Source organism: Drosophila teissieri, chromosome X (genome assembly GCF_016746235.2).
Source record: "Drosophila teissieri strain GT53w chromosome X, Prin_Dtei_1.1, whole genome shotgun sequence".
Taxonomy (NCBI): domain Eukaryota; kingdom Metazoa; phylum Arthropoda; class Insecta; order Diptera; family Drosophilidae; genus Drosophila; species Drosophila teissieri.
The window spans coordinates 1384025-1396312 of record NC_053034.1 but is presented as its reverse complement, the minus strand read 5'-3'; the positions used below and the strand labels follow the sequence as shown (position 1 = coordinate 1396312).

General features: G+C 51.4%; 1 protein-coding gene across 1 annotated transcript in view; it reads left to right on the top strand.

Annotated features, from left to right (window-relative positions):
• Positions 1-12288, top strand: part of LOC122624494 (mucin-5AC) — a 97798-nt gene that overhangs the window by 66641 nt on the left and 18869 nt on the right. The window lies entirely within an intron of this gene.

Below are 12288 nucleotides of genomic sequence, written 5' to 3'. Positions count from 1 at the left end.
TGCTCGTTGTGGGTGATGTGGCACAGTTCCCACATAGAGCATGAGTTAATCAATGCCCCACACCCACACACACACCCACACACACCCACACCCCCAATTGCCATCTAAGCAGCAGTGGCAGGCTTTTCGGCGATTTACAGTTATGCGTGCCACAAATCGGCATCAAACGCGCTTAGCAGACATCATCCTGCTGCTCCCGCGGCTCCTGCTGCACAAATCTCCAGTTGGCCATGAATTATTCAGCAGTTCAACAGTTGGCCCCTTCCCCTCAGCATCCGCCCCCCAACTATGGCGCACAATTTGCAATTTCCATGTAGCATGAAGTCTTGGATTTGACTTGCCCCTGCCGCCGCCACGCACACATGCTCCTTGTGCAAATCCTTTTTATGCCCGCATTATATAGTTCGCACGCATTGCTTCTGGCTCAGAAGGGGCTGGCTGGCTGGCTATGTTCTGCGTTCTACGTTCTGCGTTCTGCGTTGTGAGCCCAGGACGTCACATTTGGCACACGATGCGCGCGTCATTCAATTCCATTTCCATTTCCATTTACCCGACTCCTCGACCCTTCGACATTGCGAGCCCCGCGAACCCAGCGAACTCAGCGAATGCCGGAGCATTTTCACATTTCCATTTGCAGCGCGACGCCATTCCGAGGGCCATATAACCAAGTTCAATTACCTGTTACAGCCGTTAGATGAATTTCTATGGCCAGTACATGTCCCGACTAGTTGAGTACAGCTCACAACTGCCATTTCTTGTGTGTCTGCTGTGTCTGTGGGGTGGATGGGTGGCTGTCTTGTGCGAGTGTGTGGCTTTTTTGAATATTTGAAATGTTTTTGTTCGCGCCACGCCAACAAGTTCGACAACATCGGCGATGGCTGAAAGTTGGGGAAGTTGGGGGTGCGTGGAGGTGGAAGAATAACGACACACTTTGGCACGCATTTGTGATAAACATAAATGAGCTTAGAAATGAACCCCGCAGGATAAGGCGCACACGCCCATACACTCCCGCACACACACGCCCACACACTCGTGCGTGGTGCTAGAAGTGGGCGGGTGTGGGTGTGGCTCCTTTGGGGTCGGACATGGAGTCGGAATCGGGAGCAGAGTATTGACTACATACAGTAGACATCAAGTATCAGGCCGAACAGAGCATTATACAAATGATACGACATTAGATAAGCCTAAGTGCAAATTGGCTTACAAACCGGGATTTGTGTTTGCTGCTCCCCGACCTCTTGCCCCCTTGCCCTCTTGCCCTCTTGCTGCCTTTGTTCTGCCCGGCTTAGCGTGGATCCGGATACGGATCCGCTACGGATGCGGATGCGGATGCGAATGTTCCTTTGCATGCCACAGCTGCCCCGGCTGCTCATCACCTATGCATGAGGCCGTGATCCGGCGAGCCAGATTGATAGTAGTGCTGCTCCTCCGGCGCAGGGGAGTCCCAGTGCCCGTCTGCTGAGCCCATCTTATGGCACCCATTGCTTTTTAGCACGGCTGTGTCAGCGGGTTCCACTAATGCGTATTCAATGGGCACCCCGCCATCGCCATCCCCATCGCCATCGCTATTGCCACCGCCGACGACGACTGCACTTTGTGTAAGTGGCGATATCTGGTTCGCCTCCGTGGTGCTTTCTTTTTGGCCAGGCGCAGGAGCAGCGACCACCGAGCAGCGAGCAGTGAGCACCGAGCACCGAGCAGCCAGAGCTCGGCACACAAAAAACGCCAAAGAATCGCCGTGTGCATCGTGTGCGCAAAAAGGAGCAAGAGCAGTTCAGCCGCACAGGGTCGAGTCGGCGGAAAACAAAGCCAAACCGAAAGAGTTTGGCAACGGGTGATGGGGTAATGGACATGTGGCACACTCCGTGTGAGGAGCAAAAAAACTGTCAAAAAATTCGTCCTTGATTCGTTGCAGTTTCTTTTTGGCGTGATCGGTCTGGTCTGGCTGGGTTCGAGTGTCGTGCGAGCCGTGAGTTTTCTAAAACGAAAGCAAAAAGATGCACACACAGCTGTGGCTGTGGCTGTGGATGTGGCTGTCGATGCAGAGTGGGTGAGCAACTGGAAGTGGAAGTGGAAGTGGGCCGTGGCCCCGGCAAGGACATGCGGCTGTCGACTGGAGATGGGGCTGAGGATTGAGGACTGAGGACTGAGGAGTACGGACTGGGGCTTCGAGTTGGTCGTCATGAATGAAACTCTCTGATTGCCTCCATGTGTTGGTGTGTTGGTGTGTGTGGCATGTGGCACTAGTCGATGGGTGGTGCAATGCGTGGTGGAGTCGTGTTTGTTGCTTGTCTTTCGACATCTCCGTTGCATTCTTTTTTGCTGGCAGGCGTCGCACTCTGATTGCTTTTGGCTTTTGCCACCAGCGCCATCACTTTTTGTGCACCGTGTACCACATTTGCGTGGTGCTTCTTTTGCAGCGCCAGCTCCGTTTGCTTCTTTTGCTCCTCTAGCTCCTTTTGCACCTGCTGCTCCTGTTGCTCCTCTTGCTCCTTTTGCTCCTTTTCTTGGCCACCCAGTAAACCAGTCAGTCAGTCAGCCAGCCAGCCAGCTCTTTTCGCCTCTTTGGGCGGGATGGCTCAGTGGGGCAGGAGAGCTCGTTTAGCCGATTGTTTCATTTGATTTCGCCTCGCTGGCCCCGCTCAGTTTTGGCTCTGCTCCACTTGACCACTTGGCCATGTGACCATGTAACCATGTGGCCATGTGGCCGTGGGACGGGGCTTTGTGTCCGGATTTCGTGGCCGAGTGCATTGGCTGGCGTGCTCCGGCGAGCGCTTTGTGCGCGCCCCCTCAATCGCGCACTCTTTGCAGGCGGCACACAAGCGGCAACAATTTGCAACTCATCGTTGAGTGCACCCGGCCTGCCTAGCTCCCCGTTTCGGCCAAGTGCCTTCCAAGTGGCCCGCGGAGGGCTCTCCAAGCGTGTCGCGCTCAAATCCCATGGATGCGGACCCGTATCTTGACCTCGCCCCCCCACCCAACTGCACCTGCATCTCCACCTGCATCTGCTGCTGCTGCTGCTTCTACTCCTGCGGCCCAGATTTGCAGTCGGCGGCAGGGCAAATATAGGCGGCATTTGCCGCATTTCGCTCATATGCAATCGCATTAAGGTTGTCCTTATTATTTATTGACTTAATTGATTTTAAATATGCATAAAGCCGCGGTCCATCCAATATTTGTCTTTGGCTGCAAAGCGCAAAGGTGGCAGTGGCTTTCAATTAGCGTTCCCAAATATGGCATCGGTATTACCAGGACACCGGACGGGTCCCTCTGACATCGAGCATGCCGTGGACTGGGATCTACTAGCTGGTAACTGGTACTGGTACTGGTATGTGGTAACTGGTATCTGGCAACTGGCAACTGGAGCCTCGCGGTGGCAGGGCCGGTTTTTAATCTACTGTTTGCATTATCCGATTTCAATTTTTATGCTGCTTTTTTGCGGCCCACGCACAGCAAATATTTTCGTTTCTTTGATGCAATGTCGCTAGTTTTCCACATGCCCGATGACGGCAAAGACGGGTGACGGGAGGCGGGGCGCTGCGGGGTACATTACCACTTTGTTGATTAAACATTAATTTTGCCTCGAAAATGCACAATGTGCACCATTCGCCATCGCCCAGTGGATGCGATGCAGCACCTCCTGCAACCCTCCTGCAACCAGTGGCCCCACTTGAGTGCCGAAAGGTGAGCTCCGCTCCTAAAGTTCACATCAACTTTTTGGCATGAGCAACTTGAGAGCCAGAGCCAGAGCCTGGAATCCTAAGAGTCTGCTGCTCCACTAGCTCCAGCGCCCAGGAGCACGGCGCTTGGGAGTTGCATCGTCTATTTTTTACGCTAATTGTTCCGCCCGAAGATGGCGCTGCCCACCGCCGCTGCAGACCAGACTGCCTTGCTTTTAATGCAAACTTTTTATTTTATTGAAGCATTAAAACGCATTTTTTACAACCGAATCGCAATATTGACGATGGGCGGACTTGGCAGTCTAGCCAAGTTGTCAGTCGCAAGCTGCTGGGAGTGGGCATGGAGTACGGAGTATGCAACATGGGCGAGTGGATGGGTTCGGGTCTGGGACAGCGGCCGAAAGAGCGCTTAATGGTCCATTAAAGACAAAGATTTTTGAAAAATTACTACATTCACTTTACGGGCCAACTAGAAATGGCGAATGCTGCCGCAGGCAAACAACAAAGTTGTAAAAATTGTTTCGTTTTTAAGCCGTGGAATGCGCTGGCCCGCTTGCCACTGGGTGGTGGGTCGTTGTGTTGCAAGTTGCTGTTGCGGCGGTAAACTGCCGTAAGTTTAACAGCAGCGCATAAACTGCAGCAGGAGCAGTACCGCCCCCCCTCAGTCCCCCGAGCTTCCTTCGCCTTGCGCCATTAGCAATAAAAAAAGGGGGGAGTGGGGTGGTCTGCGTACCTACGTCGAAGATTGAGTTATGTGCGTTTCGACTTTGTTTCTGGCCGGGATGGGGTTTGGAGCAGCGAGTGCTGGGCGGTGGATGGTGGATGGTGGGCTGTGGGCGGTGGAAGGCAGGATGGAAAAGCGCGCGCTGTTTCGGCAATATAATGGTAATAACCGAATCGTTACAATCGCGCTCAGCTCCGCTCGTTTTTAGTTGCCATTAGAATGCACACACACACACACACACACAGAACAAGGCGGGGAGGGGAAAATGGTGGGCGGGGGAGAGGTGAGGGTGAGCGGTAGCGGGCGGCAGTTGCAGGTCATGAATTCGCCATTTTACAGCCGTCGTATTTTTCCAGCCATTCATTCATCCATTCATCCAGGCAGCCAGCCGGATTCATCATCCCTCCGCCTAAGCTCTTATCCTTGGAGCTGATTTTCGGGGGGTGGCGGGGGGTGGCGGGGCGGTGCGACTGACTACCCTAGAAATAATAACGCTTAAACTTTTTAGTGTTGTCATTAAATTCCTCGTGTAAGTTGCCAAAGGGGGTTGATGGGATTCTTCTCGGCCGCCGCTGTCTTCGGTTTGTTTTTGTGTGTATTTTGTTACTGTTTTTATTTAACATTTTAATGTCGCTTCAGCCTCCGTCTTTCGCTGAGAGGTGGGGCAGGGGGCGGGGGTTGGGGGTTGGAGGCACACCCCGAACACTAACGCCATCCCCTCGGCCTCAACCTCAACCTCAGGCTCAGCCTCAGCCTCAACCCAGCACATCTGCAGGTCTATAAATTTCGATATTTACTTTTTATATTGCAAAAATTTTTCTGCTGACGGAATTACGGAAATTAAAAACGAAATGAGCCTGAACCAGCCCGCCAGGGGGTGGTGGGGGGTGGTTGGGTGGCTGGGTGGTTCGGTGAAATGTCAGCTGACATTTGAAGCACCCCCATTCACCATTCACCCCTTGTCCGATGCCACTTTGGTCATAAAAGGAGCATTATTCCGTGCACTTTTTAATATCCCGCACAGTTTCAACTTGCTGCCAGCTCCTCGAGGAGCGTGTCTTTGCTCTTTATACTTAATCGTAAAGTTTAGAAACTTTGTAATGGCTGAAGGACCCCGAAAATCGCATGGTCGCTGAGGGGGAGTGCGCGGGGGGGAGGTGTGGGGGGGACCCAAATCGATCTATCTGGATCACGAGATTTTACCGCCCCAATTCGGATGCACACACAAACCGTTTAATAACTAATCAACGGACTGTGGAGGCCATCACATTTTCTAAATTTATGCTTTTCCCGCATAGTTGTAAACTGGGAAATGTGAGTGGGCGGAATGGGTGGCTGTGTGAATTGGAACATTTGAACCACCCCGCTGAATGCTGAACGCTGAATGCTGCACTTTTGCCGGCCGACAGTGCTTTGATTTGATTTTTACGCCGCGCCATAAATTGTTTAGATGAGTTTTTTAATCGAAATTGTTCGAAATGACTTAGGTGCGCATAAAATGTCTCTCTCGAGAGCGCTTTCTGCCGATTCAAGTGGGTGTGTGTTGGTGTGGTGGTGTGTGTTAGTGGGGTGGTGTGTGGGTGAACGGAAAGCGCTTTGCGAATAAATTGCCGGCTGATTTCGCTGCGTTCCTTTTATAGGGCTTATAAAAAGAATATTTTTAATAGCGCATAAAAGTGTTTGTTAGTTGCAAGAGAACCCCGGCGGTGGTCCTGCCCGCCAGCAGAACTGCGAGTGGAGTATGGCCATGGCAAGGATATGGCTATGGGATTGGATATGGGTATGGCTGGGGATGGGGATGGGGATGGAGGGTTGCTTAGCGGACGCACTAAGCAGGCGCCTAGTCAGTCGCTTGCCAGGTGGGATTCATCCGGCCAATAGGATCCAGTGCGGATCGGCGTGCGGATGTGGACCGCCCTTCACTTTTTACTGGCCACCGCCAGTGGCAGCAGGCGACTCGTAAACGTTGCCGAAAACTTTGAACTTGATGGTTTTCCCGCCGCCCGTTTCCTTACTTTTACGGCAATGCCGTGTGCTGCCCCAAAACCCAGAACCCAAAACCCATGCCATGCCCAATCCAGCAACAGCTTCAGCTTCGAGTCCTGCCCCTGCCCCTTTGCCACCCCATATCTCATGTGGTCATGAGCGAGAGCTGCGCTTGCAACACCGCCGAACCACATAAAAAGATACATTTGGCAGGCACCCAAACGACGCATAAAACGCGTTACTTTCATCCATGAGCGACGTTGATGGGCTCATAAATGCCGCGAATGTGCATGAAACGCGTATTTTTCTACTTTTTGATGATTTTGAAATTTTGTATGCGTTGAGTGCCGTTAAGTGTGTGCCACTGCCACTGCCACTGCTACTGGCGGCCGGAAGAAGACCCCTCAAGCCCCCTCCAGCCCCCCCTGAAGTCCTTGGCTCGTGAGTCCGCTGGCCGTGGCGTAACCCCAAAAGGGTGGGAGTGGGCCACCGAAACTTGAGGCAGCCGAATTGTTTTTAACCCACTGAGGCGGCGGCGGCGGAAGCGAAGACGGAGGCGGAGTCGGAGTCGGAGGCAGTTGCTCCTGCCGTAAAAGTAATATGAAATGTCTCATTTTTAGAGCTTCGAAATAAAAAAAGTTATCGGCGCATTTCGTCAGCAAACCTACAAAGGGCTCGCCCGGAGCCATAAAAGGGCTGCGGTTTAGTTTTCATCCCATCTCTCAGCTCAGCTCCACTCAGCTCCTCCTCATCTGGAGTCCCGGACCGTGCTGTCCCCCAGATGCTCCGCTCCGATTTGTGATGCCGATGCCTCAGTTCGTTCTCCCGCCTAATCCAGCAAATTAACAACGGCCTGCGGGAAAAGCCATGGAAAAGCGCTGGAATGGAATTGGGTTTTGGGATCTCAGGCGGCACTGTTCGTTGGCGCCTGGCCACTGACTCCTGGCTTTGACCCTTGGAGGAAAGTTTCTAGCCGACGCATTCGTTCTCTGTAATTATCGGGACCTGGCTACAGCGATTTGGGGTTGCTCTTGGGGTTTTGGGGTGCTATGATGCGATTTTGGGCCCATCACCACTGCGCGCTGTCGATATTATTGTTGTGTGCTGAGGTCGCTTAATCGAATGCTTTTTGTTGCCCATAAATGGCAATGGCCAGCCTGCAAAGGATGAGCGCCGGCGGATGCGAGTGCGGTGGAAGCAGGAGCAGCAGGAGGAGCTGTCATAGTTGCACATTTTAAATTAGCGTATCCGCCATGCACCCATGCACCCATGCACCCATACACCCATAAGCACATCTATGCGCCCACTTCTACCGCCATCTTTGTTGGTTTTCGGCCGCCTTTTTGCTTTGTTTGGCTCTGGGCTTCATTAGATTGATTTTTATTTTATTGCCTCGCATTTTAGGGCGGAGTTTTTGCATATTTTTTGCGTGCGTCCGAGCGAGCTGGCGCACTCGCGCCGCCCCCTTCCCACTCCCACTCCCACACCCACTACACACACACTGCACTCTCACACTCACTCACACTTCCCATCGCACTCACACAAGAGCAACAAATTTAAGTATATTTCGCCTTTTTTTTGTCATTTTTTTCCCCCACTAAATTGCCAAACTGCATTGGACACCCGCGCCCACCCACTGGGGCGGTGGTCTGTATGTAAGTGCAGTTGCAGCGGCTACAATGCATGCTGCATGCTGCATGCTGCGTCTTTTTTTCGCTGTCATCGTTTGGGTTTTTTCCCCCAAGCGCTCTCTGCTTAATTTTATTTATTTATGGTTTTTATACATTTTTTTGTTTTTTTTATTTCAATTTGCGCTGGCCCGCTGCCCCTCTGCCCCGCGCCCTCGCCATCGCCATCGCCCCCACTTGCACATGCAACACCACCCCGCTGAATGGCGCGAATTGCATCGCATGCAGGCTGCATCTTCCGTCTCGCCTCACCGCCGCGGCAGCTCTCGCTCGCACCTCGCGCTGCACTCGCCTCGATCTGTGGCAGTAAACTGCATGGCCGTTTCCAGGGGCGGACTCGAAGGTCGTGGGTCGCGCAGGCAAAGGGCTACCCAGGCTCTAGATTCCTCTCTTAAAATTACCCCTTCAACTACTTTTTCATTTAATTTCTTATTAGTTTAATAGTTGAACATAGATACTGGGTGTTGAAGATGCTCCTTGATCGTGCACAGAAGTTGGCCCGTTTTCGTTGCCTACATTTCGGGGCTTGCGAGTGCGCTCCTGGGAAATGCACTTGCTGGCAAAAGAACTAAAACAAGTGTCCGCTGCCACGGCCTCTGCTGCTGCAGCTGTGGCTGCAACATCAGCTGCAACTGCAACTGCAACTGCATCGCCCTCTCGCTCGCTCCGACTGAGGCCGGCCTGCTCTGGCCCACGGCTTAGGATGTGTGCGTTTTGAGCCTGTTTTTGCGCCTTTGCTTTTTTGCACTTTTTGGACAATTTTTATATATTTCTAGGATTTTTTTGAGCGCGCTCCCTTTTTATTTTTATTTCAGGGCCAACCGAGCCGAGCGCAGCCGAGTGCCGCCGAACCGAGCCCCTCCCATCCGCAGCTGCAGTTGCAGTGGGCGCTGGGCGGTGGGCGGTGGGCGATGGGCGGTGGGTGGTGGTGGGTGGCGCTTGGCGGGCAGTTGCAGTGGCCAGTGCAGCGGCAGCCTGCTGTCATTTCACTCGCACCCAGGCCTTTCGCAATTGGGAATGTGTTGTTTGATTTTTCCCCGCGCCGCCTCGCTGGACCTGCTCGCCTTTTTTTTCGGTGTATGTGCACTTTTTTTTTTGGTCTTTTGTGCTTTTTGGGCGGCTTTTTGTTTGGTTTTCGCGCTTTTTTCGCCTTCCTGTTGCACGCAACTTGCAGCGCTGCGTTTTTATTGGCTGCCGCCGAATGCTGCGGCATAAGTAGGTGCACGGTGCATGGTGCATGCTGCATGGTGCACGTTGCCCGGTGCAAGGTGCATGTACACGATTTTTTGTGCTTTATTTGAATCGCCTTTTTGCGTGCGTATGTATTTTAGCTATCGACGTTGGCTTTTTTGGTTGCCTGCTTTTTTTTTAGTCGCCGCATCTTTTTTTTGTCGGTTTTTTTTGCTCTGCTACTTCCGCAGCGACGCTTAATGCAAATAAAATGTTTGCGTTGACTTGCATTATGCTGATGCCTGGAATCACCACCGCCCCACCGAACCCACCAACACCACCGCCCCCACAGCCCCCACCGCCCACCGCCCACCGCTGGCCAGTGATAACGCATCCTGCGCATTGTCGTCCCACTCTCTTTGGCCAGGCCAAAACCGTTTTTATTTTTCAGTCATTAAAAATTGCCCCTGCCAACAATCGTCCACTGCCGCCCCCCGCCGCCCACTGTGGCATGGCCCCTGGTGATGGTCTTGGCGATGGTTGCAGTCCTGTTTGTGTTCCCATTCCCGTTCCTGTTGCTGGTTATGGTTTGGTCCTGCTGCTCCTGGTGCTACTGGTACTACTGATGCTTCTGGCGGGTTCAAGCCCCTCTCGTGTGCCGCTGCCCGCTGTGGGTCGAATGTGGGTCGCCAGCCGGCGCTTTTTGTTGCTGTCTTTGTTGGCGATGGCAAGCTCGTCGCATAATCGCCGGCTTCACACGCAGCCTGCACTTGACTCGACTCATCCCAGGCCGCGTCCTGTCCCGTGCAATCGTTTTTTCGGCATTTTGCATGCAGCTCTGGGCCTTTTGCCGCACCACCCACCGACACCGACCACCCTCCCCCCTAACAGCTACATTTCAGTTGTCGTGTTTCATTTCACATCGCCAGTTTTTCTTCTGCTGCTTTTTGCCGCACTTTTTTCGGCACTTTTTTGGGCCGGCCTTGTCTGTCTGACTCTTTCCAGCGCTCTGTTGTTGCTTGCTTGCCACTTTTCACATAAATTTCGCTCCTTTGCAAAATTACCGATATTTTGATAGCCGCCACCGCCACCGCCCCCCCTCCCATCCACTCGCAATGCCCAGCCGGGACTTAAGCTGCCGATTAACATTTTGTAGGCATTTCAGCGCTGGATTGCACATGCACATGCACATGCACAACCAAGGGACCAAACAACCGAATAACCGAACAACTATACAACCAAACAAGCATACAACTGATTAACCGAACAACCATACAACCGAAGAACCATAGAACCATAGAACCACATCCAGACCCTCAGCAGCTCGGCTCACCTGGCCGAAAGCAGTGACCACCTGGCTGCGCCGATTTGCCTTTATTGCAATTAAACTCGTGCTTTGTGCTTTGCGCTTTGCTTTTCAAACATTTGCATTTGCCACTTGACGCTTTTGTGTGTAATTGATTTCCAACGCTTATTGTCAAGTGGCAAGCAAAACAGCAAGCGCAACAAAGCGGCCCCCCCCTGCCATCCAGCGCCTATCCCCTTGCCCCCCCCAGGTGCTTTGCCAAACTATTGTTGTTTTGTGTTTTGTTCGGCTGCTGTGTTGTGTTGTGTGCTGTGTGTTGTGTGCTGTGTGTTGTTGTGGCTGCCTTTGTTTTGCTCCTAACAGCGGACGCAGTACCTTTGCCACAGCTCCAATTGCCTGCGCTTCGAGTTCTCCTCCAAACTGCCCCTTGCCGTGCCCCTGCCATCCGTGGCACCACCGCCCAGTGCAAACACAAACACAAATTAATTCCGAGCATTTAGTTGCATTGTGGTCCTTGTGTCCTTGACCACATGCCAGCGAAAGGGGACAAGGGGGGGAGGCTAGGACTTGCCCATCGCCAGTTAGCAAGTCCAAGTCCCAGCGGCAACTGCAACGGCAACGGCAACGGCGACCCCTGACCTTAACTCCGGCCACTCGAGCTGTTGGCAGAGGTCGGCGAGGGAATCGATTGCCCCCATTGATCTTTGGGTTGGGGCTAAACTTTGGCACTGAAAGTATTTGGTATTCAACCACTTCAGACTGAAAGAGGCATAATATCTGAAAGTATTCCTTCGGCTGTCTAACCCTTGGCCCGAGCTACCATACAAGAATCCTTCGAAAAGTGTGAACATTCCCCTAATCCTGAGTTTCTGCCCAATAATAATTGGTTTTTTGCTCACAAAAACTGAAGGAATCGTGCAGATATGGAATGCCATATATCGTCGAGCTCGTGTTGAAATTTCCAATCGAATGGCATTCTCAGATGGAAATGTTAAATTTTGGCCCTTTTTCGCCAAATTTAATGATGTTACCCCTTATCAAAAATGTGAAATTTTGCCAAAAAATACATTTTCCAAATTGTGCAAAAAAGTGATTGTTGTTGTTAGTTGGGATCATTAGCTGTGCAAAACAGTAATTATCATGGATTTGTGAAGTGTTTTAGCCAAGTTATGATTCAAAACCCCTAGGAAAATATGTACTTTTTATAATCCTCATTTTTGCACAGAAATAGTTAGTTTTTTGTTTACAAAAAGTGAAGGAATCATCTGAATATAGAATGTCATACCTCGTTGAACTCGTGCTGAAATTTCCAATCGAATGGCGTCCTTGGTTTGAAATGCTCAATTTTGGCCATTTTTCGTAAAAAATGATGATGGTACCCCTTACAAAAAATGCAAAATTTTGAAAAAAAATGTTTTCTTGGAAATCTTAAAAAAAGGGATAGGGGTTTTTAATTGGGATCATTCCCTGCACAAAACAGTAATTTTTATGCCTGTGTGGCGATTTTTAAGAAAGTTGTGAAGAAAACCCCTCCGGAACATACGTAGTTTTGCTTAATCCTCATTTTTGCACAAAAATAATTAGATTTTTGTTTACAAAAAGAGGAGGAATCATCTGAATATAGAATGTCATATATCGTTGAACTCGCAATTAAATTTCCAATCGAATGGCGTCCTTGGCTTGAAATGCTTAATTTTGGCCATTTTTCGCAAATTTTAATGATGGTACCCCTTA